Source organism: Anolis carolinensis, unplaced genomic scaffold (genome assembly GCF_035594765.1).
Source record: "Anolis carolinensis isolate JA03-04 unplaced genomic scaffold, rAnoCar3.1.pri scaffold_14, whole genome shotgun sequence".
NCBI classification, from domain to species: domain Eukaryota; kingdom Metazoa; phylum Chordata; class Lepidosauria; order Squamata; family Dactyloidae; genus Anolis; species Anolis carolinensis.
Window position 1 is genome coordinate 15,298,928 of NW_026943825.1, and position 26,258 is coordinate 15,325,185.

A 26,258-nucleotide genomic window follows, 5' to 3' on the forward strand; every position below is an offset into this window, starting at 1 on the left:
TTTCTGTTATTATAGTATTTTATTGTATTAATCTTTTAGTGTTTTTAATTATTTTTTAGTGTTTTTTATTATTTTTGATTGGGTTGCTAGGAGACCAAGTTGGAGGAGCTTAGCCTTCTAACTGGCAGCAATTGGATAAAAACAATTATTCCTCTCCCTCTAATTAGGACTTTATTTTTCTTTTCTTTTTGTTGTATCAACCTAGAGGCGTGGATGATGGGTTGTGTTGTCAAATGTCAAGGTTGGGGGGCCTGTAGTTTTGTTGTTTTGTGGGTCGCCGTGATGCCATCACTCTTTTATATATATAGATATATAATTTATATTATATTATACAATATTATTATATTGCATTATTATTATTATTATTAGTCACCCTGAGTCCCCTACTGGGTGGGAAGGGCGGGGTAGAAATACCGTAATAAATAAATAAGTATTATATTGTATTACATTATAATATTATTATCAATATTAACCCATGATGCATCCAGAGAAAACTTGCCCAACCTCACAAATGGAGTTTCTCGGGTATTATGTTTAACTACATTATATATTTAGTTTTTTGGTGCTCACATTAAGTTTTTTCTTCGTGTACTCTGTGAATGCACACTAATGGAGAAGCTGCGCCTGCGCAGGTTCCGACGGAAACTCTTCCAAGCTGAAGTTCAAATTTTGGCGGTAACCACGCCCCCCTTCCCAAGGGGCATATAAGGCAGCCCCAGGCGCCCGCTCTCCAGTTCCTTTTTTTCCGCCGCAAGGTTCACTTCGGACTCTTCGCATGTCTACTACTCGTTTCAAGCGTTGCACGCAGTGTGCTGCTAAAATTCCTGACTCGGACGGCCACGCCAAGTGCCTCTTCTGTCTTGGCGAGGCTCATGTGGTCAGTACCTGCCGTTTTTGCCTAGCTCTCACGGCTCAGGCCAGAAAGAACAGAGCCGCTAGGCTTAGAGCGGCGCTCTACGAAAAATCTCTCGCGCCAGAACCGACTCCGTCGACGTCGGGTACGTCGGCGTCCTCAGCTTTGAGAGCTATGTCGGCACCACCAACTAAGCCTCCGGCAGCCAAGGCTTCCTCGGTCTCGTCCAGAGCGTCCAAGACCTCCAGGGTCGCTAAACCGGTCAAACCACCGTGTACTGTGACGACGGCGACCGTGTCGACCCGCTCCGGAAAGGTGGGACCTTCCTCGACGTCGAGCTCTCTGGCTTCGGTGACCTCGATCCGCTCTCGTATCGGTTCCCCTCCGTCCTCCTCTGCTATCAAAATAGCCTTTAAAAGGGCTCACGAGGAGTCTCGTCGAGCGCAATCCGACTCAGCTGTGGTTCCTCCCACACCTGGCAAGTCCTTGAGGGTTGCATCCAAGCAACCGCCGGCGAAGAAACGGCTAACTCAGCGCTCCTCCTCCTCGGCCTCCTCAAAGAAAGACCCGCCATCTTCCTCGACAACTTCCTCGAGAAGGTCTTCTCCTATTGTACCAGCCCAGAGGCCTAGAGATGTTTCTCAGTCTCCATTGCACCCCCTGTCTGATGGGGAGCTGCAGGACTCACCCCACCACTCTACCCAAACGGTGGTTAGGGTGCCGGTGCCGGAGCCCCTTGCGCCGCCTCGCTCGTCGCGCCAACAGCTCTTCCCTCCCACCTCGACACCGGAGCGTGGCAGACAAACGGCTCGCCTGGCTCGGGCAGCCCAGGCCTCAGCCTCTAAGGACATTCGGCCTCCGGCCCTCTCTTCCCGCGAGGCCTTGCCTCCTCCCGAGACTGTGCTGTCTTCTCCCCCTCAGTCCCCCCAAGGGGCTGAGGAGGAAGATGTTGATGTCGACCGTCCAGACTCTGTCCTCTCGGCCTCGGTGGTCTCTCTCGGTCTCGACCTCTCTCCTCCCCACGACGCGTATGAGGCGGACCCGCCTTCTCCTACTGACAATGTTCGTGCTTTCGCTGAGCAAATGGTCAGGATGGCCGACGCCCTGGGTTTGGAGATCAAGCAAACCTCCAAAGCAGTGTCTGACCCAGTCTTCAAAAGGGTGCAGGCCCAAGCTCCGCCGGCCACGCTACTCCCCTTTCTGCCTTATCTGTTGGACGTTATCCAGGCCTCCTGGAAAAACCCTTCCTCCATTCCTCCGACCTCGAAGAGGATCGAGACTTGGTACCGTACCGACGATGATACCCTGGAGTGGCTCAAACACCATCCCGACCCTAACTCCCTGGTCGTTAAGGCCTCTCAATCCTCAGGTCGTCAGTCGAATACTCCGGCCGACAGAGAAGGGAAGCGCTTCGACGCCGTGGGTCGAAAACTTTATTCCGGAGCCCTTTTGCTTTGCCGCATGGCGAATTATGGAGCCTGCATGGGTGCCTACCAACAAATTATCTGGGAGAAGGCGCAGCCCTTCTTCGCTAAGATGTCGGACGAAGACCGCTCCGTCCTCACTACCCTCCAACAGGAGGCAGACTCGCTCGCTCACCACCAAATACAAATGGCGAAGCATACAGGTGATACTGCGGGTAAAATGATTGCCCACGCGATTTCCATTCGCCGCCACGCCTGGCTGAGGTCTTCGGGTCTCTCCTCATCTTCCAGACAGGTCATTGAGGACCTTCCCTTTGACGCGCTCGGACTGTTTCACGCCGGTACCGATGACAAACTCAAGTCTAATCATGACTTTAAAATTCTTGCGTCTAAATGTGGCGACCAACCTCAACCTCAGCGCACTCGCTGGTTCCCGCACCGTTCCCGCCGTTTCCCGCCGCAATCTTTCAGACACCATTCTTTCAGGCGGCCTTCGGGCTCGAACAATCAAGCCCATCACCAACCTCGCCGGGGACCTCATCCGCAAAAGCTACGCGGTCGATCCACCCCTGCTCCTCCGCAGCCTAATCGGCGTACCTGACGCCAACTCCTGCCAAAGCTCTTCGCCCGCTACCGTTGTAGAGCCCACGCTGCCTCGTCCCTTCGGTATCTTTGCAGACCGACTAGCCCCTTTCTACAATCAATGGGACTCTATTACTTCAGATGCGTGGGTTCTCCGCATTGTCCAAGACGGCTACGCCTTAGAGTTCATGGACCTCCCTCCTACAGGTCACGTTCTCCACTCAAACCCTTCCCCAGAGATACTGGCCGAAGTCGAAGCGCTACTGGCCAAAGGCGCTATCCGTCCCTCCCCTCCCGAACTGGACCCTCTAAGTTTCTTCTCCAGATACTTTACAGTCCCGAAAAGAGGAGGCGGGCTACGCCCGATTCTGGACTTAAGGGCACTCAATATATTCATTCGCCCCTCCAAATTCAGGATGGTCTCTATTGCCTCTATCCTCCCGATGCTGCAGCGGGGAGACTACTTTGCCTCCATAGACTTACGAGACGCCTACTTCCACGTGGCGATACGAGAGGCGCACAGACGGTTCCTATGCTTCAAAGTTCTCGACCAAACCTACCAGTTTACCGTTTTGCCCTTCGGTCTCGTCACGGCCCCGAGGGTCTTCACCAAGGTTGTCGCCGCCGTAGCGGCTCACCTCAGGCTACATGGCATCACGGTCTTTCCTTATCTGGACGACTGGCTTCTCGTCGGACCCGACCCGGTTCTTCTCCAAAATCACGTCTCTTTCACGCTGCGTCTTCTAAAATCTCTCGGCCTCCAACTCAATTCCGAGAAGTCAAATCTCTCCCCGTCAACCCGAATCCGGTTCATCGGGGCCCTCTTCGACTCCGTCGCAGAGACTGTGTCACTTCCGTTCGACAGATTCCTGGCTCTCCGCCACCATATCGCCCTTTGTCGATCTGCCCGGAGGGTCAGAGCCCGTGTCATTCAGGTCCTTCTAGGCCACATGGCCTCCACGGTTCTCACGACCCCGTTTGCCAGGCTGCGCCTTCGGACCCTGCAAAGGTGGTTTATAGACACTTTCAAACCGTTCCACCACCACAACTCCAGATACCTGTCGGTACCGTCGTCCGTCCGACAGTCTCTCTCATGGTGGATGTCTCACCAAAACGTGTGCAAGGGCCTTCCTTTCCATCCAGCCCCGCCATCGCTAACCATAACCACAGACTCCTCCACCTACGCTTGGGGAGCCCACATGAACGGTCTAACGGTTCAAAATCTTTGGTCCCCGTCAGAGAGGGCCAACCACATAAACTTCCTCGAACTTCTTGCCATTCTCAAAGCCCTAAAAGCATTCTCCCCCCTCATCCGCCACAAGTCCATCCTCATTCAATCGGACAATCTAGTAGCAGTATTCTACATCAACAAACAGGGTGGTACGGGTTCGAGGAAACTAATGCTCCTCTCCTCTCGTCTCTGGATTTGGTGCATAGCCCACGGCGTACAGATCTCTGCAATCCACCTACCGGGCGCCCAAAACGGCTTAGCGGATGCCCTCAGCAGGATGACTTCTTCCTCTCACGAATGGAAGCTCGATCCCGAGGTCCTCGACGGTCTGTTCCGCCTCTGGGGGCGCCCTACTCTGGATCTCTTCGCGTCTCCCCACAACGCCCAACTACCCCGCTACGGAGCGAGGCTCCCCCCGAACTCTTTCCCCGGCTGCCTAGGGGATGCCTTTCTTCTGGACTGGTCGGCGGAGATGCTTTATCTTTTTCCACCGATTCCCCTCATACCGAAAGTTCTCGAAAAACTTCTCTCGATCTCGGTCACGGCGATTCTCATAGCTCCGGCCTGGCCCCGCCAACCGTGGTATCCAGCCCTTCTTCGCCTCTCCAGAGGTTCGTTTCACCCTCTGCCTCTCTCGCCGCACCTTCTCTCACGGGAGGACGGCAAAATTCTTCACCCGGACCTTTCTTCCCTTCATCTCACTGCATGGAAGATTCTTACCTAGCCTCTCTTCCGCAGAATCTGCGAGACGTCCTGCGGGCAGCCCATAAGCCGTCTACTACCAAGGCTTATTCCTACAAACTCTCTCGCTTTCATGCCTTCCTTCGATCCCGTAACGTCGACACCTTCCCGACCTCGGTATCGGTGGTCCTCGACTTCCTCATGACTCTCGTCGAGAAGAAACTTTCTCTTGCCTCTATAAAAGCTTATCTCGCAGCTCTTTCCTGGTCCTTTCAGCGCCACGGCCAGCCATCTCTTTTTTCTCACCACCTGATCAAAACCTTTCTCCGGGGCTACAATAACATCTGCCCGCCGTCGCTACCACCTACGCCGGGCTGGAGCCTCGAACTTGTACTTTCTCAGCTGTCTTCTGCTCCCTTCGAACCGCTTGCCTCGACCGATCTACGCCTGCTCTCCTGGAAGTTGGCCTTTCTGGTGGCGATCACGTCGGCACGACGGCCATCCGAGCTCGCTGCCCTCAGAGTCGACGAGCCTTATCTTCGTTTCCACCATGACCGCGCTGTTCTTCGCCCGGACATTACCTTTCTTCCTAAGGTGGTGTCAGCCTTCCACCTCAACCAGGACATTGTCTTACCAGCTTTCTTCTCTAACCCCTCCTCTCCTCTCGAGCAAAAACTGCACCTTCTCGACGTTCGGAGAGCACTTCTTTTCTACAGGGATCGTACTAAGGACATTCGTAAGTCACAAAGACTCTTTGTCGCCTATGCCCAGGACAAGTTGGGTAATCCCATTTCTTCCCAAAGACTGTCCCACTGGATCGCTCAGGCCATTGAGTTGGCCTATGAACTAGCCAAGCGACCTCCCCCTCCTTCCATCCGCCCGAGGTCGACTAGGGGCCTCTCGGCGTCGACCGCCTTCCTTAGGGGTATTCCGCTTGACTCCATATGTAAAGCGGCTATCTGGTCAAACCCTCTCACGTTTGTCTCTCACTACAGGCTGGACAGTAAAGCCCTTAAAGACTCGGCCTTTGCAAGATCAGTACTCTCATCTTGCCTCTCCTGACTCTCAGACGTTTTTTCTCTTCATATTCACCCACAGGTGACTCTCTATACCTCTCCTTCAAGTTGGACGGGGTTTTTTCCCCATACCTGCCTCTAGGGATATGTGTTTTTTCCCATGATTGTATTGAGCAGTTGCTCTGTTGCTTTGTACCGCCTCGTTGGCCCTGGCGGATATGCCAAAGACCAAGATGTGTTTGTCCCTCTCCCCCTGGGAGAGCGTTTATATGCACTACGCAATTGTGTATTTTTCTCTATCATGTTTATTGAAAAATTCCTTCCATGTTATGTTCTTCTTCTATGATGCTCATGTTGCATTGCACTGGTCCTTTCGGACAATTTATTGCACTGGTCCCTTGGGACGGTTGTTTTTTCTATGTCCTAATAAACATGTGTTTGGACATTCACTGATTGTCGAGTTTGCCTTGTCCCACCATCCGGGACCTTAGCGTGTTAGTCTCCATTAGTGTGCATTCACAGAGTACACGAAGAAAAAGGACAGGTTGCTCACCTGTAACCATGTTTCTTCGAGTGTACTCTGTGAATTCACACAAACCCGCCCTTCCTTCCCCTCTGGCAAACCTCTCCCTTTCTCGTTGCCTTGGCGGCGTAGGAACTGGAGAGCGGGCGCCTGGGGCTGCCTTATATGCCCCTTGGGAAGGGGGGCGTGGTTACCGCCAAAATTTGAACTTCAGCTTGGAAGAGTTTCCGTCGGAACCTGCGCAGGCGCAGCTTCTCCATTAGTGTGAATTCACAGAGTACACTCGAAGAAACATGGTTACAGGTGAGCAACCTGTCCATATCTGTTATTATTTATGTAGTCACTTACCTAAAAATGTGAAAACACAAAAGGCCACAGAAAGCTAGCTAGGCCTACGGTGGCCACCTGGGGTCAAAAAGCCCCGAGGGACAACCGAGGAAAGATAGGGAGTCGCCCCCTGCTTTGCTTCGCCCCGCCCTTTTATTTTTATTTTTGCCCGCCGACACATTCATCCAGCGCTCCATCCATGAGGCCGGCGGTTACCCGGATGTGGCGGCTTATTAAGACAGAGAGGGAGCCTATTAAAAAGGGTGCCCCGCGGGGAACTCCGACGCCGCTGGTTGGCCTCGCCGGACGCCAATCACGCCCGCGCTGAACCAATAGGCGGTGTGAGGCGGGACTCTCTCCGTTTCCATTCGAGAGCGCACCCGTCGCTCAAAGAGGACGGCCAATGGGCGTCGTAGGAAGCCGTCAAGAGGCGGGGCGTGCCCGGCGGGGTTGGCGGCCCAATCAGGAGCATTGTTTGTAGTGGGTGCCGGCTCCGGCGGCGGCTGCGGGTGGTTGTCGGTGGCGCCGCGTCTGCCGCCCCGCCGCTCGCCGGCCTCCGACCTCCGTTCCCTCGCCGAAGCCTTCCCCGCTCGTCTGGAGCCTCCGCCGGCGTTTTTTCCCATCCCGAAACCCCTCAGGTAAGCGAGGGGAGCGGGGGGCGGACCTGTCTGGGTGATTGACATCCCGGCGTCCAATGGGAGGAGTGGGGTTCACCTAAGGGCGGGCCTGCCGCCATGATTGGCAACCCGGCGTCCAATGAGAAGAATGGGGTTCACCAAGAGGCGGGCCTGAATCCGTGATTGACAGCGCGGCGTCCAATGGGAGGAGTGGGGTTCACCTATGGGCGGGCCTGACGCCGTGATTGACGGCCCGACATCCAATGAGGGGGGGCTTCCTTAAGGGGGAAACTGAATGGAGAGGGGTGGGGTTGGCCAGAATTGGGGGTGCCGTTGCATCCAGGGAGGTGAGTGGCCTTCCTCGTGGGAGAAAGAAAGGCCAGAATATTAATTAATTCCCCCCAATTTTCTTTTAATGAGATTCAAAAAGGGGGGGATAGTTTTGGGGGGGCTTTGGAGGTCGAAATGTGGGGTTTGATGCCGATCATTTGGGGAAGAGAGGCAGAGAAAGCAATATTTTGGCATGAGCAAAAAGCAAGGCCCACTAAATATTGGGGTGCATTATTTGGGGTCCACTTTCTGTATTTTGGGGTCCCCTTTCTTATTGGGGTGCTGTGTTTTAGGGTCCCCTTTCCTATTGGGTTGCTGTATTTTGGGGTCCCCTTTCCTATTGGGTCCTGTATTTTAGGGTTCTGTTTCCTATTGGGTGCTGTATTTTGGGGTCCCCTTTCTAATTGGGTGCTGTATTTTGGGGTTCAGAGAGAAAAGGAAGGGACGAGTCAGTCACATTGAGTATTATTTCAGGGATGAGAAAGGAGAAGGAATAATGCACCCCAATGTTAAGTGGGCCCTTTAATATTTTGGGGTGAGAATGGAAGCAAAAGGGTTCTCTTTCATATTGGGGTGCAATATTTAGAATGATGAGGGGAAGGAAGGGACCCTTTTTCATATTGGGGTGCATTATTTGGAGGGATTTGGGGGTGTCAGAGCTTTTTAGCAGCGTGGCAAGACAACCGTCTTGAATGTTGAGGTTCAGAAGACAATTTTATAGAAGGTGGGATGACATTTTAGTCAAAGTAAGGCTGGATTGATGCCCCTTAGGGGATTGCAAATTTTCTGAATATTGGGGGGCTGCCTGTTGATCGTGTCTCGCACCAGATTTCCCGGTTTTCGGCCTGCATGAAAAGAAATTGTGAAGCACCAGCAAGGTTTGAAGATTGCTAAGCTTTGGCTCCAATAGAAAATTGTGAATCCAATGAGTAGCATTTCCTCGGGCCTCAACATTCTGCATTTTGGGGTCCAGGGGGACTCTGATAGCAAATGGTAGACTCATCTAGGCCTTGTGGGGAGGGAAATTGAGATATGGGGACCTCTTTTTCCAAATTGAAGGTGTTACATACCAAAAGGAGGTGCTTGTTTTAAATAAATATGTTTTTTCGGAAGAGATGGGTTATATACGGCACATGGGAGTGGTCTTTTTTCTTTGGGATTATTATAAATAATGTTGAATATGTACATATTACTTGGGTGCCATTCTTCTGGAATGTTTGCTGGCTATTGGTGGAATTGATATGGTACATATGGTACACATTTGCAGATATATTACGAGCAATGTTAAATTTTGGGGTGCTGAAGTGTCTTTTGTACATATTGCTTGGGTCCGATTCTTTTTGGAATGTTTGTTGGCTAATAGTGGAACTGGGTGCTGGTCATCGACCATAGTAAATATACATACAGTAGAGTCTCGCTTATCCAACGTTCTGGATTATCCAACGCATTTTTGTAGTCAATGTTTTCAGTACATCGTGATATTTTGGTGCTAAATTTGTAAATACAATAATTTCTACATAGCATTACTGTGTATTGAACTACTTTTTCTGTCAAATTTGTTGTATAACATGATGTTTTGGGGATTAATTTGTAAAATCATAACCCAATTTGATGTTTAATAGGCTTTTCCTTAATGCCTCCTTATTATCCAACATATTTGCTTATCCAACATTCTGCTGGCCCGTTTATGTTGGATAAGTGAGACTCTACTGTACTAAAAAATGATGGAACTGGAAATGTTCGTATGGTACCGACTTGCAAATATATTATGTATAGTGTTGAATTTGCACACGTTCATTGGTTGCCATTCTACTGGAATATTTGATGGCTAATTGTTAGACCGATAGCTCGTGTACGGCACAATCTTGCAAACATATTATGAATAATGTTGAATTTTGAGGTGTTATTTGCACATATTGATTGGGTGCCATTGAATATGAATAATGTTGAATTTTAGGCGTTATTTGCACATATTGATTGGGTGCCATTGTATATGAATAATGTTGAATTTTGAGATGTTATTTGCACAAATTGATTGGGTGCCATTTTGTTGCATCACCTATGGAACTGATAACATTTACATGGTCAAATTTGCAAAATTTTGAATATTGGCATTTTAAGAGGGATCCTGCAGAAACTGTCTAGTATTACTTAGGTTAGTGAACTTTGAACGCTTGTGGTTCAGGGGAGTTGTAGTTGTAACAACCCCGGTTATTATTTCGATTCATCTTGGATTCTGAAAGTTTGTTGACATGGCCTTCTCCTTGGGATGAGGCTTTGTCCACCAAAAGGAGGAGAGTGTTAAGGTCAGTGATTGCTCAACTTGGGTCACCGAAGTTGGTTGGACTGCAACTCCAGTCATCCCCAGTCAGGAGGGATTCTGGAAGTTGGAGTCCAAGAGCTTCTCAGGAGCCAAGATTTTTGGGGGGGGGGGGGTGTAGCTGATCCAGGAATTACGAAACCAAAGGAATGTCGTAAGACAATAAGACAGCAAGGACAGCTAGACTTGGGGAAATCCCCCAGAAATGGATGGAGTGTTTGGGAGGATAAATTGAAGACACAATAATATTTTTTTTATGTGTCAGGAGCAACTTGAGTCGCTTCTGGAGTGAGAGAATTGGCCGTCTGCAAGGATGTTGCCCAGGGGATGCCCGGATGTATTGATGTTTTTACCATCCTTGTGGGAGGCTTCTCTCATGTCCCCGCATGGAGCTGGAGCGGATAGAGGGAGCTCATCCACGCTCTCCCCGGATGGGATTCGAACCTGGTAGCCTTCAGGTCAGCAACCCAACCTTCAAGTCACAAGGCTTTAAACCACTACGCCACCAGAGGCTCAATAATAATGATGATGATGATGATGATGATGTTGCCATCCCAGGTGACAGTCGCATTGACGAAAAACAACAGGAAAAACTCAGCCGCTATCAGGACCTCAAGATTGAACTGCAAAGACTCTGGCAGAAACCAATGCAGGTGGTCCCGGTGGTGATGGGCACACTGGGTGTCGTGCCAAAAGATCTCAGCCGGCATTTGGAAACAATAGACATTGACAAAATTACGATCTGCCAGCTGCAAAAGGCCACCCTGCTGGGATCTGCACGCATCATCCGAAAATACATCACACAGTCCTAGACACTTGGGAAGTGTTCGACTTGTGATTTTGTGATATGAAATCCAGCATGTCTATCTTGTTTGCTGTGTCATAATAAAATAAAAAAATAATAATGATAATAATTTATTTATAATCCTCTTCCATCTCCCCAAGGGGACTCGAAGTGGTTCACATGAGGACCAAGACCAATCAACAGATAAAACAATGCAACGGCAGCATATATAGTTAAAACAATAACAGTAAAATAACATTAATAAAATACGTCAGCGAGCATCAGGACTAAATGGCATGTGCAAAAACGCAAGGCAATGGACTTCAAAACACAGGGCAATATGATTCAGGAATAGGGTTGGGGCAGTAAATAGTTAAATTCGGAGTGGGAAATCTCAATTTTGTCCTGGGGCAAATGTGTCCTAGGCCAGGAGTGGGCCCCAGAGTTTTGAGAGACTACAACTCCCATTATTTCTTGTTAGCAGGTATCTTAACCGGTGGGTGGGAACTGCTTCTCGGAGGACAACCAATTCAGCTGCTTTCCTTTAAGGAGTGTTTCAATTGTGGTGTGGCTGTGTGTGTATGTGTGTGGGGGTGGGGGTGAGAAGACTAGGCTTGGCATCACGCACAGTCCCTGAGGCTGTCGCCTGCCAAACGATGGCAGGGGACCATGGAAGCTAACTCTGTTGCTGAGCGACCAAAAAGAAATGGAAGGGATGAGCATCAGGCCCCAAGCCATGGGGTGGGACGGCACGGCCTAGCTTGGAGCGGTGGTGCTTCGGTCGGAGCAAACCGGGAAAGTTTGGCGGTGTCCGAAGATTGAATGGGAGGCGAGAGGAGCGAAAACAAGGGAGCAGAAAGGCCATCGAGACTGAGACACCGACCACCTTCTTGGAGGTGTGTTCCTGAAAAGGTAGCCAACATTTCTAAGAAGTTATAGGGTGCCTGTCTGCATGGCTGTTGTCACCCTTCATCTATGGGGCAGGGTAAGCTGGAAAGGGCCCTGTTTTGTAGGCAGTGAATCCTTGAAAACATGGGTGCTGATATTCCTTTTCTGAGGAGTGGGTGGGTGTGGGAGTTTTCCTCCAAATGGGTTGCTGCGTGTTTTCTGGGCTGTATGGCCGTGTTCCAGAAGTATTCTCTCCTGACATTTCACCCACATCTATTGCAGACATCCTCCAAGGTTGTGAGGTATATCATATAGGGTTGTTGCGTGTTTTCTGGGCTGTATGGCCATGTTCCAGAAGTATTCTCTCCTGACGTTTCACCCACAACTATGGCAGGCATCCTCAGAGGTTGTGAGGTATATCATATAGGGTTGTTGCGTGTTTTCTGGACTGTATGGCCGTGTTCCAGAAGTTTTCTCTCCTGACGTTTCGCCCACATCTATTGCAGGCATCCTCTGAGGTTGTGAGGTATATCATATAGGGTTGTTGTGTGTTTTCTGGGCTGTATGGCCATGTTCCAGAAGGATTCTCTCCTGACTTTTCACCCACAACTATGGCAGGCACCCTCAGAGGTTGTGAGGTATATCATATAGAGTTGTTGCATGTTTTCTGGGCTATATGGCCGTGTTCCAGAAGTTTTCTCTCCTGACGTTTCGCCTATTGCAGGCATCCTCCGAGGTTGTGAGGTACAGTAGAGTCTCACTTATCCGACATAAACGGGCCGGCAGAATGTTGGATAAGTGAATATGTTGGATAATAAGGAGAGATTAAGAAGAAGCCTATTAAACATCAAATTAGGTTATGATTTTACAAATTAAGCACCAAAACTTCATGTTATACAACAAATTTGACAGAAAAAGTAGTTCAGTATGCAGTAATGTTATGTTGTAATTATTGTATTTACGAATTTAGCACCAAAATATCACGATATATTGAGAACATTGGCTACAAAAATGCGTTGGATAATCCAGAACGTTGGATAAGCGAATGTTGGATAAGTGAGACTCTACTGTATACCATATAGGGTTGTTGTGTGTTTTCTGGGCTGTATGGCCATGTTCCAGAAGTATTCCCTCCTGACGTTTCACCCACAACTATGGCAGGCATCCTCCGAGGCTGTGAGGTATATCATATAGGGTTGTTGTGTGTTTTCTGGGTTGTATGGCCGTGTTCCAGAAGTATTCTCTCCTGATGTTTCACTGACATCTATTGCAGGCATCCTCAGAGGTTGTGAGGTATATCTTATAGGGTTGTTGTGTGTTTTCTGGGCTGTATGGCCGTATTCCAGAAATTTTCTCTCCTGACGTTTAGCCCACAACTATGGCAGGCATCCTCCGAGGCTGTGAGGTATATCATATAGGGTTGTTGCGTGTTTTCTGGGCTGTATGGCCGTGTTCCAGAAGTATTCTCTCCTGATGTTTCACTGACATCTATTGCAGGCATCCTCAGAGGTTGTGAGGTATATCATATAGGGTTGTTGCGTGTTTTCTGGGTTGTATGGCCGTGTTCCAGAAGTATTCTCTCCTGATGTTTCACTGACATCTATTGCAGGCATCCTCAGAGGTTGTGAGGTATATCTTATAGGGTTGTTGCGTGTTTTCTGGGCTGTATGGCCGTGTTCCAGAAGTATTCTCTCCTGACGTTTTGCCCACATCTATTGCAGGCATCCTCCGAGGCTGTGAGGTATATCATATAGGGTTGTGTTTTTTCAGCTGCTGTGTATATATTATTACTGGTTTTTATTATTGCTCTTTGATGCTTCATATTTTATTTTATTATTGTTTTGTATCTGATTTTGCTGTAAGCCACCCCGAGTCCCCTTTGTGGGAGATGGAGGCGGGATCTAAATAAACTTGTTGTTGTTGTTGTTGTTGTGTGTTTTCTGGGCTGTATGGCTGTGTTCCAGAAGTATTCTCTCCTAACGTTTCGCCCACATCTATTGCAGGCATCCTCCGAGGTTGTGATTTTTCCTCCAAAATCTGGGCTCTGTGTGCCTTTAGCCACCCGCCTCCCAAATGGATCTTGAAATTTGTGTGTGTTTTTTGGGGGGTGGGAGGCATTGGCGTTGGCGCTTTCTCCACCCACCCATCCCTTGCCGCCTTTCCTCGTGTGGGTGGGAAGGCGAGGCAGATTGCTCGCTGTTGCAATTAAAAATAGGAGAACTGGGAGGATTAAATAGAACCTAAATAGTGTTCCCCCCATGTATCCACCCTGGGGAAACTGGCTCAAGCCAAGGCGCATGCCGGCCGCTGAAGTACTGTGGCGCGTAAGACTTCTTGTCCCCTCCCCTTGCCTCCTCCTCCAAGAGGACATTTTATTTGGAAGTGTGCAGCTTTCTTGTTCCTCTGCCAGAGTGGAGGGTTAATGCTTCGGAGGCTGTGACCGGAGATGGTGGAATCATTGACGTGGGGGCGGAGGGAAGGAAGGAAGGAGGGAGGGAGGGAGAGATAGATAGAGAAAGGCGTCACGCAAAGGCTGGCTTATTGATCCCCTCCACCTGACTGTCATCGCAGTCCGCTTTGCCATCCCCAGCAGGCAAAAGGGTTTTTTTAATTGATTAGATCATAGGGAGGGGCTGTGTCTGAATTTGTGGGGGGCTTTATTATTATTATTATTATTATTTTTGCAAGGGCTGGGGGACAACATTCTGAAAGATTTGGGGAGCTGTGACTTTCTGGGTGTGCCCCGGATGTGAGAAAATCAAGCCTCCCCCCCAAAAAAGAGATTTGCTTTGACAAAAGAAATCTGTCACAGGGTGGTCCTCATAGGGATAGATTTTGATGGCATTAAGAAAAAGTTAAAGACACGACACAGGCGGGAAGTGGGGGTTTTTTGGGATGTTTGGTGATAATTTGGCGTGTGCTTTTCCCTGGAATGTCTGCGCCCCACCCTAGCTCACAAAACAAGGTGTGTGTATATATAAATATATATGTATATACTTATATATGCACATGTATGGATCTGTATAAGCCCTAGTGGCCATACTAAACACATACTAAATATACCTCACTACCTCTGAGGATGCCTGCCATAGATGTGGGCGAAACGTCAGGAGAAAATACTTCTGGAACATGGCCAGACAGCCCGGAAAACTCTCAGCAACTTTATTATTATTATTATTATTATTATTATTATTATTATTATTATTATTAATCTGATATGATTGTTACATTTATTATTTTACTCTATTTATTATTATATTTATTATTTTACTCTATTATCATTACAGTAGAGTCTCACTTAACCAACATAAATGGGCCGGCAGAACGTTGGATAAGCAAATATGTTGGATAATAAGGAGAGATTAAGAAAAAGCCTATTAAGCATCAAAATAGGTTATGATTTTAGAAATTAAGCACCAAAACATCATGTTATATAACAAATTTGACAGAAAAAGTAGTTCATTAGACATTAATGCTATGTAGTAATTACTGTATTTACAAATTTAGCAACAAAATATCACAATGCATTGAAAACATTGACTACAAAAATGTGTTGGATAATCCAGAACATTGGATAAGTGAGTATTGGATAAGTGAGACTCTACTGTACTAGAATCATAGAATCATAGAATAGTAGAGTTGGAAGAGACCTCATGGGCCATCTAGTCCAACCCCCCGCTAAGAAGCAGGAAATCGCATTCAAAGCACCCCCGACAGATGGCCATCCAGCCTCTGCTTAAAAGCTTCCAAAGAAGGAGCCTCCACCACAGTCCGGGGGATACAGTAAAGTCTCACTTATCCAACATAAACGGGCCGGCAGAATGTTGGATAAGTGAATATGTTGGATAATAAGGAGGCATTAAGGAAAAGCCTATTAAACATCAAATTAGGTTATGATTTTACAAATGAAGCACCAAAACATCATGTTAGACAACAAATTTGGCAGAAAAAGTAGTTCAATACGCAGTAATGCTATGTAGTAATTAGTGTATTTACAAATTTAGCACCAAAATATCACGATATATTGAAAACATTGACTACAAAAACTACAACAATGACTACATTGTTGATTTATTGTTGTAAATTTGTGTTTTTGTTTTGATTTTATATTGTGATGTTGGGCAAAGCCCCATGTGAGCCGCCCCGAGTCCCTTCGGGGAGATGGGGCGGGGTACAAGAATAAATTGTTATTATTATTATTACAAAAATGCGTTGGATAATCCAGAACGTTGGATAAGCGAGTGTTGGATAAGTGCGACTCTACTGTATTATTAATTAATATAATATTGTATTACATTATAATATTATTATCAATAATAATAATATGACATCAAAGAAAGAACCCACACCAATTGTTGGAATCGGGGTCCCACACATCTTGAAGTCTCCAGCTTGGAGGAAGGTTGGCCTCAATCTTCCAATTCTTTATGGAGGAGGACAGGTTCTGCCCCCAAGAGGCAAGATTGACAGGGATCAGATGCCAACGAGATAGTTGCCCATCTCGGTTAAATATCTGTTTGGTAACCAGGGCCACAGCTGTCCCATCCACGCATGGTATTTATATTGTTTGAAGTGGAGGAGCATTTCAAATATGATGGGCCATTCCCCCCCTGCTCTTTCTCGACCTGCTTTCCGCCTCTAAAGAAAGAGCCATGTCCTATTACGCTGCCATTCAAACCCAGTTGGAGAAAAGATCTCCACCTTGCATTGAGTCAGAGACCATCAGAGAAGGGTTGCCTTTTGTGTTGAGGAGAAGGAAGTCCCTTGTGGCCTGGCTTCCTGTAAGAGGCAGGAAAAGATGAGGAAGAAAGCTGCCTGGGCAACAGTACTACATCTTCCTGTTTGTGAGTTTAGGAGCTGGTTGCAGTTTCTTCCCTGTCCTGCCCTTCGTTTAATGAGGTGCCTAAATTTAAGGTGGCCAAACAAAGCATCAATTAATTAATACACCACTGATATCTCCTATCAGGAATTCCAAAATACTCCGAAATCCACTGAGGCATTGGCATATTTGCTTTCGGGTGGTTCTGTTGTGCACAAACTTTATTTCATGAGCATTAGTTAAAATATTATACATAAAATTACCTTCAGGCTATAGGTGCATGAAACATACATGAGTTTCATGTTCAGGCTTCGGGCCCATCTCCAAGATGCACGTATATGTAAATTTCAGGGAACCGGGAATCTAAACCAATTCCGGTCCCAAGCATTTTGGATAAGGGATACTCAAGCTGGGTTGGTGTGAGTTTTTCGGGCTGTCTGGCCATGTTCCAGAAGCATTCTCTCCTGACATTTCATCCACGTCTATGGCAGGCATCCTCAGAGGTTGTGAGGTCCATTGGAAACTAGGCAAGTGAGGTTTATATATCTGTGGAATGTCTTTTACTATACATGTACAGTAGAATCTCACTTATCCAACACAAATGGGCCGGCAGAATATTGGATAAGTGAATATGTTGGATAATAAGGAGGAATTAAGGAAAAGCCTATTAAACATCAAATTAGGTTATTATTTTACAAATTAAGCACCAAAACATCATGTTATACAATAAATTTGACAGAAAAAGTAGTTCAATACACAGTAATGCTATGTAGTAATTACTGTATTTACGAATTAAGCACCTAAATATCATGATGTATTGAAAACATTGACTACAAAAATGCGTTGGATAATCCAGAACGTTGGATAAGTGAGTGTTGAATAAGTGAGACTCTACTGTTTATATGTATGTGTGTGTTGATGGATTTACACTTTAAAAATGTGTATGTATGTCTGTGTGTATTTGGCTCGAGTTACACTTTAAAAGTGTACCTATTAGGTTTTAATACTATAGTAGAGTCTCACTTATCCAAGCTAAACGGGCCGGCAGAAGCTTGGATAAGTGAATATCTTGGATAATAAGGAGGGATTAAGGAAAAGCCCATTAAACATCAAATCAGGTTTTGATTTTACAAATGAAGCACCAAAACTTCATGTTATACAACAAATGTGACAGAAAAAGTAGTTCAATACGCAGTAATGTTATGTTGTAGTTACTGTATTTACGAATTTAGCACCAAAATATCACGATATATTGAAAACATTGACTACAAAAATAGCTTGGATTATCCAGAGGCTTGAATAAGCGAGGCTTGGATAAGTGAGACTCTACTGTAGTTCAATACGCAGTAATGCTATGTAGTAATTACTGTATTTGCGAATTTAACACCAAAATATCACAATGTATTGAAAACATTGACTACAAAAATGATTTAATTTTATAATGGTTTTCTATTATCTGGATAATCCAGAACGTTGGATAAGCGAGTGTTGGATAAGTGAGACTCTACTGTATATATGTATGTGTGTGTCGATGGAGTTACACTTTAAAAATGTGTGTGTATGTCTGTATGTATTTGGCTCGAGTTACACCTTAAAAGTGTACCTGTTAGGTTTTAATGCTATTTTCATATGTGGGTTTTCTCTGGGGTTTTATGTGTATTTGTTTGTTTACGGAGGCATTGAGTCCCCCGGGGAGATAGGGCGGAAAAACAAATAAAGTTTTATTATTATTATTATTATTATTATTACAAATTCAACTTCAGAACAAGTCTACAGAAACTTATGTTGTATTTGATATTATTGTATGTTGATTTTATATCTGTAAGCCGCCCCGAGTCCCTCTGGGGAGATGGTGGCGGGGTACAAAAATAAAATTATTATTTATTATTATTATTATGTTGTTTGTAACTTGTGGACTGCCTGCAATCATATTGTTAGCATCATATTGTTAGCATTTTTTCAAAAGTAGTTAAACGTAATGATCATGAGGCAAATCCAACCCTTCATGTGTCTCAGGACGTGTTGGTTTTTACTAAGGCAGATGTGCTTTCTGCTGCTTCTACCTGGCACACCTGAGGTTTCAGGCTCCTCTGGATCAAGATGGAAAATCTCTAATATGGCCAGGAGGGTCAATTGTTTCCCAAGCTGTCTTTCTGGTTCCTATGCCATATGATGCAATTGCAGGCTCCTCCTAATATTTTGGAAATGCCAGTTTGGTGGGCAGTCAAGATACTCCCTAAAAAGATATAGGTGTGGACAACTTCCTACTACTCCCCCCAGAAATAACTTTTAAGACACAAAAATGAATGGAGGTCCACTTCTGGTATTGAAAAACAAACATTTTTAATAACGTAGGGTATCTCTGAGGATGAATGAGAGGCTGATCCATTTGCACCCACTGCCATAGCAGGGTAAAATTACCATACATTTGCTTGAGAGGAGACAAGGAAAATGCAGTCTTGTTTTGCAGAGATGCAACAGGGCAAGTGGCTCACTCTGCATTGGGAATATTATGTCCATTTGCAGCAATGTGAGTTAGTAAGTAAGTAAACTTTTATTACAGTCAATGATCAGCTAATAACAAGGGTACCCAGTCCCATACGTCCATATGAAATCTGAATAATAATAATAGAAAACCATTATAAAATTAAATCATTGACAAAATTTAAAATCTAGGCTAGTCTAAGTACTATTAAGATCCAACTCAGCAATGTGAGTAGGTCAATAGGTACCGCTCTTCACCAAATGCTATGGGTATTGAACCCAGAGTAGTGAGCCATGAAGAGGGGTGACACCCTTCTGGGGTGTCTTGTTTTGCTGGATTTAATTTGTAAATGGCAGAATGGGCCCACAGCATCCTCTTCTTCCCATTGACTCATGTAGAGAAACAGTAGGCAAGGGTCGGGCTGTGGCTGCAATAATAATAATAATAATAATAATAATAATAATAATAATAATTTTATTTGTGTACCCCACCTCTATCTCCCCACAGGGACTCAGGGCGGCTTACAAATGCAAAACAAGTATACATACATAAAACATCAAATACCGAAAACGCACGAATGAAAAATTAAAACATACAATTAATAATAATAATTTTATTATTATTTATTTTTATTTATTTTTATTTATTTATAAATCACTACTAACCAAGAGTTCATGAATTTGAAGCCAGTCCAGGTCGGATTGAGCGCCCGACTATTAAATAACCCAGCTCGTTGTTGGCCTAAGCAACCCGAAAGACAGTTTCATCTGTCAAGTAGGAAATTTAGGTACCGGAATTGAGCATACCCTCATGAAGCTGGAAGCTGGAAATGTTAAATTGCCTCTGTGTGTCTGTCTATATATGTCTTATGTCTAATGGCATTGAATGTTTGCCATATATATGTGCATTGTGATCCACCCTGAGTCCCCTTCAGGGTGAGAAAGAAGGGTGAAATATAAATACTGTAAATAATAATAATAATAATAATAATAATAATAGACTTTCTCTAAGAGTGACAGCGTTGTCAGTGTCCCAGATAATACTGACTGGATGGATTGGAGTCTGGGACAGTGACTCATTTTGGGATGATCTCTAGCAGGAGATGTACTTTTCAGGTTCGAGGGAGCTTCTCGCGGGTGTTGTTTTGCTCCTCTTCGCCCGCCGGGCGCCCAAAGGTGTGGTTTGGAAATTACTACCTTGGCAGCAGAGCCAAACCGGGCAGGTGAACCCAGCCCTTCTGCCAACTGCACCCCTTCCCCACCTCAATTTCCATACCTTTCCTGCTCCTCCATTAGACTCCCCATTTCTCCTTTTACCTCCCATCATGTCTCAGTGGCAGTCTTGAATCCATTCTGGTGACATTAAGTGAGATGGATAACTGGAAACAGTTTGGGAGACAATTTTTTTTACTGCTGACTTGCATTTACTTTCCTTTATTCCTACATGTCTGCTTCTCAACTCGCCTTCTTCGCCCCCCCCCCCCCGCCCCCCAAATACTAGTTTGTGTGAGGAATGAGATAATTCACTTTTAATCTCTCTATATAAAAGGCTTTTGGCATCACGGCGACTCACAAAACAACAAAACACAACGCCCCCCAAACTCTAAAATTGGCAACACAATCCATCATCCCTGCCTCCAGTAAGATACAACACAATCACACAAAAAACACAATCACAACACCAAAAAAGGCCAAAACCCACAACAGGCAATGTACGCATGCACGCGGAACTCAAAGTATTTTTCGGGACAGCATGGCTGCCCAGAATCAGCTCGTTAAATATAAAACTTGTTTTGCTGCAGTGGGTCTTCATTCCCCCACCTCCCCTTGCCTGGCACAGATTTACAGAGGTAGCAGAAGTAAATGAGCACAGAACTCCTTGGCGTGTCCGGTTGGGTTGAAGGGATCTGGATGATGGGATATTTTACCAGAGAACTAAGAAGATAGAATTGGGTCAAGTTTCAGGTCAAGTGATGCAGTGCAACAGGATTTGAGAGTAGTGTTGCTCAATGCGGTAATCCCAGAGGCTTTGTAGGAAAGTAAAGGATGAATTGGGTTGTCGAAGGCTTTCATGGCCGGAATCACAGGGTTGTTGTGTGTGTTTCCGGGCTGTATGGCCATGTTCCAGAAGCATTCTCTCCTGACGTTTCGCCCACATCTATGGTAGGCATCCTCCGAGGTTGTGATGTATAATATAATATGAATTGTACACAGCAAATATGGTGCCAGTCTCTAGTCATTCCCTTCCAGGCCACAGAGCATGCAAACCTAGATCAGCGTTTCTCAACCTGGGGGTCGGGACCCCCAGGGGGGTTGCAAGGGGGTGTCAGAGGGGTCCCCAAAGACCCATATGACAAAATCACCCCCCCCCCAACTCCACCAGTATTCAAATTGTTTGGGTTCGCAGTGCTCTCCGGAGGTAGGTGAACTGCATCTCCCCTAAATCAGTGTCAATTCCTCCCAAATCCCTCCAGTGTTTTCTGATGGTCTTGGGAGTTCTGTGTGCCATGTTTGGTTCAATTCCATCGTTGGTGGAGTTCAGAATGCTCTTTGATTGTAGGGGAACTATAAATCCCAGCAACCACAACTCCCAAATGTCAAGATCTATTTTCCCCCAAACTCCACCAGTGTTCACAATTGGGCATATTGAGTATTCGTGCCAAGTTTGGTCCAGATCCATCATTGTTTGAGCCCACAGTGCTCGCTGGATAAAGGTGAACTATAACTCTCAAGGTCAATTCAAATTTCGGCGTATCGGGTATTTGTGCCAAATTTGAATGAATGAAAATACATCCTGCATATCAGATATTTACACTGCAGTTCATAACGGTGGCAGAATGACACTTATGAAGTAGCAACAAAAATAATATAGTTAGAGTGACCACAACATGCGGAACTGTATTAAGGGGTTGCAGCATTAGGAAGGTTGGTTTAGATAGCTGTAAGTGGAGGTTGAAAGGGTAAGAGCCAACTGTGACATAATAATTAACCAAGGGTCAAAGATTAAGGGGCAAGAATCCCCTTCGCTTGCAGCAAGGAGCACTTTCTGTAGAGTCTGGTGGATGGGGGACTAGTGTATATATATATAATATTACTAATAATATTGCAGTATAGTGGTATAGTACAATATAGTAATACTAGCTGTGCCCGGCCACGCATTGCTGTGGCGAAGTCTGGTGGTATGGGAAATAAAGTATTGAGGAATTGGTGGTAGTTAAGGTAAAGGGTAAAGGTTTCCCCCTGACATTGAGTCCAGTTGTGTCCGACTGCACACTGAAGTGGATTATATGGCAGTGTGGAGTCAAGATAATCCAGTTGAAAGCAGATAATATAAGATTATAAATGGATTACATAGCTGTGTGGAAGGGCCTTGAGTCTACACTGCCATATAATCCAGTTCAAAGTAAATAATATAAAATTATAAATGGGTTATATAGCTGTGTGGACGGGCCTTGAGTGTACACTGCCATATAATCCAGTTCAAAGTAAATAATATAAAATTATAAATGGGTTATATAGCTGTGTGGAAGGGCCTTGAGTCTACACTGCCATATAATCCAGTTCAAAGTAAATAATATAAAATTATAAATGGGTTATATAGCTGTGTGGACGGGCCTTGAGTGTACACTGCCATATAATCCAGTTCAAAGTAAATAATATAAAATTATAAATGGGTTATATAGCTGTGTGGACGGGCCTTGAGTGTACACTGCCATATAATCCAGTTCAAATCAAATAATCTGTATCTTATAGGCAGTGTGGAAGAGGCCTGAGGCCTAACTGTGCCTGTCCCCTGGGCTCAGTAGGTTGCTAGGAGACCAAGTGGGTGGAGCTTAGCCTTGTAACTGGCAGCAATGGGATAAAAACAATTCTTCCTCTCCCTCTAATTGGGACTTTATTTTTCTTTTCTTTTTGTTGTATGAACGTAGAGGCATGGATGAAGGGTTGTGCTGCCAAGTTTAGTGTTTCTGGGATGTGTAGTTTTGTTGTTTTGTCGTAGGCCGAAATTTCATTACCCTTTTATATATATAGATACTAGCTGTGCCCGGCCACGCGTTGCTGTGGCAAAGTGGTGGTGGTATTGGTTAAAAATCGTTGTGTAATTTTTATTTGACGTTATTTGTATTTTTTTAATTAATTTTATTGTAAGTTATCTTTTTATTTATTATATTTTATTATTGTATTGTATTAATTTTTAGTGTCTTAAATTATTTTTTAGTGTTTTTTATTATTTTTTATTGGGTTGCTAGGAGACCAAGTTGGAGGAGCTTAGCCTTCTAACTGGCAGCAATTGGATAAAAGCAATTATTCCTCTCTCTCTAATTAGGACTTTATTTTTCTTTTCTTTTTGTTGTATCAACCTAGAGGCGTGGATGATGGGTTGTGTTGTCAAATTTCGAGGTTGGGGGGCCTGTAGTTTTGTTGTTTTGTGGGTCGCCGTGATGCCATCACTCTTTTATATATATAGATGATAATAATATTGTGGTATGCTGATAATATAATATATTGTATGTACATATAACTTGGGGCCCCTGGTGGCACAGTGCGTTAAAGCGCTGAGCTGCTGAACTTGCAGACCAAAAGGTGCCAGGTTCAAATCCCGGGAGCGGAATGAGCACCCGCTGTTAGCCCCAGCTCCTGCCAACCTAGCAGTTCGAAAGCATGCAAATGTGAGTAGATCAATAGGTACCGCTCCAGCAGGAAGATAACGGCGCTCCATGCAGTCATGCCGGCCACGTGACCTTGGAGGTGTCTATGGACAACGCCGGCTCTTCGGCTTAGAAATGGAGATGAGCACCAACCCCCAGAGTTGGTCACGACTGAACTTAATGTCAGGGTAAAACCTTTACCTTAACCGTTTACATATAACTTGTAAGCCACTCTGAGTCCCCTTTGGAGTGAGAAAGGTGGGATATAAAGGTTGTAAATAATAAATAAATAAAGGTTTCCCCATCCCGTTGACCTGAATTAAGCCCAAAGTTAAGAAGTCCATCTGTACTGTGGAACTTGGATCCGTCTTCTCTCTCGTGTTTGTCTCTGGGCCTGTCAGGCATTTGGACTTTGAGGAACTTGGTAGACACAGAACTAAGGAAAACCAGCATTCCTCTGCTTCTCTTGGGGTGGTCCTTACACATTAGATACCATTTCTTTTCTCCTTGTTAGTCGTCCCTCCACATTTGCGGTTTTGCCTTTTTGCAAGCTGCTTTGAGCCAACCATCTTTACATTTTAGGCTAGCATGCATGTACAGTAGAGTCTCACTTATCCAACACTCGCTTATCCAACGTTCTGGATTATCCAACGCATTTTTGTAGTCAATGTTTTCAATACATCATGATATTTTGGTGCTAAATTCGTAAATACAGTAATTACTACATAGCATTACTGCCTATTGAACTACTTTTTCTGTCAAATTTGTTGTATAGCATGATGTTTTGGTGCTTAATTTTTAAAATCATAACCTAATTTGATGTTTAATAGGCTTTTCCTTAATCATCATCATCATCATTTAATTACCTATTAATCACCCTCCATCCAAGATGCTCTAGGCCAGGGGTCCCCAAACTAAGGCCCGGGGGCCGGATGCGGCCCATCAAAGCCATTTATCCGGCCCCCACAGCACAAGGGCAAAAGGGGGTTGGGCTAAATGACCCAAGGGGTCTCTTCTTCTCTTACAACCATTGTTTTTATTATTATTATTATTATTATTAATTATTATTATTATTAACATTGAGGCTGGGTGGCCATCTGTCAGGGATGCTTTGCTTGTGCTTTTGGTGCACAAAGGCAGAAAGGGGTTGGACTAAATGGCCCAAGGGGTCGTCTTCCAACCCTCTTTATTATTATTATTATTATTATTATTATTATTATTATTATTAACATTGAGGCTGGATGACCATTTATCAGGGGTGCTTTGCTTGTGCTTTCGATGCACACAGGCAAATGGAGACTGGACTCAATGGCCCAAAGGGTCTTTTCCAACCTTCTTTATTGTTGTTGTTGTTGTTGTCCGGCCCTCCAACGGTCCAAAGGATCGTGAACTGGCCCCCTGTTTAAAAAGTTTGGGGACCCCTGCTCTAGGCGATTTACAATATAAAATTGTAAAGGATAAAAATACATACAAATATTGATAAAATTAACTTAGATTAAAATCTCTAGTAAAGAGCCAGGTCTTGAGTGCTAGGGTAAAAGGCCCTAACTCACGCATCCCTCCTTATTATCCAACATATTTGCTTATCCAATGTTCTGCCGGCCCGTTTACGTTGGATAAGTGAGACTACTGTAATACCAACTAGAGTTTGTTTTGAAATGAGGTATGGGTTGAAACGTGGGCATGAAATGATAAAAAAAGGCCACACTTTGGGCACCGCGTCTCAATTATCTTTAAAAACAGTTCAGGTAAAGATGGCTCCCATGCCTGCTTGCTTTTTCCCCCCTTGAAATGGGAAGGTTCTGGTTTATTTCCTGCGTGCCAACTCATTCTGAGAAAGACAGCTAGCGCTCTCTCCCAATTTTATTATTTTTTTTTTCTCCCTTCCTTGGAAAGAGAAAAAGCCGCCTGCCGGAGGCTGGCATTCAAAATGGTTGCATGGAAATGATCCCTTTTGCTGCCGAGGCCGAATCGATGGCACATCCCTTCCCCTCCCCTCCGTGAATCATTCCTTAACTCCTCGCTGGAGTCTCCAATTATCAAGCAGAGAATGGGGAAGGGGGGGGGGGGTGACTTGACAGCATATAATACTTATGGCCTTGTTGTTTCAATAGTGTATTGTTCAGGTTTTCTCAACCATTATGGACAATCAAGGAACAGCATGGGGGACTCTGGACATTGAGATGGGCAAGAGATTGTAAAGAGCCGGGGAATAGTTCACATTCCAGGACATCGGATCCCGATTCTTCAGTCACCTGCGTTGGGGACATCTTTGTTTCTTGGGGTCTTGTTTCACATTTTGGCAGGATGGTTTCTTAGGGATCCCGGGGGGGGGGGGGGGGTTGGAGTATCGAAAAGTCACAAAATATTAAGTTTTAATTTTCAAATAAAGTACCCAAACCTTCTGACTTGGAACTTGATGCCTGGTAAGGATATTGTGAATTATTTACAATCTTTAGTCTGGGAATAGGAGCCCCCAGATGGCGTAGTGGACTAAGTGACTTGAAGGTTGGGTATAAAAATTAAGTACAGTAGAGTCTCACTTATCCAACATTCTGGGTTATCCAACGCATTTTTGTAGTCAATGTAAAAAATAAATGTGATAATAATAGTAGAGTAAAATAATAAATGTAATAAAAATAATAATAGAGTAAAGTAATAAATGTAATAAAATAATAGAGTAAAATACTGTAAATGTAATAATACTCATAATAGAGTAAAATGATAAAT

The 26,258-nt window shown here is 45.2% G+C and overlaps 1 protein-coding gene across 3 annotated transcripts in view; it reads left to right on the forward strand.

Annotated features, from left to right (window-relative positions):
• Nucleotides 1-7,141: 7,141 nt before the first annotated feature.
• The window catches only part of gatad2b (GATA zinc finger domain containing 2B), a 77,928-nt gene continuing 58,811 nt past the window's right edge, over nt 7,142-26,258 (forward strand). Inside the window, exon 1 of one of the 3 annotated variants that reach the window (XM_008123272.3) lies at nt 7,142-7,275. The gene's annotated coding sequence lies outside the window, so the exon portion shown is untranslated. Of the gene's footprint in view, nt 7,276-7,536; nt 7,602-7,639; nt 11,601-26,258 lie in introns of those variants that run through there. The other 2 variants (XM_008123274.3, XM_016998509.2) reach the window with 2 other exon arrangements.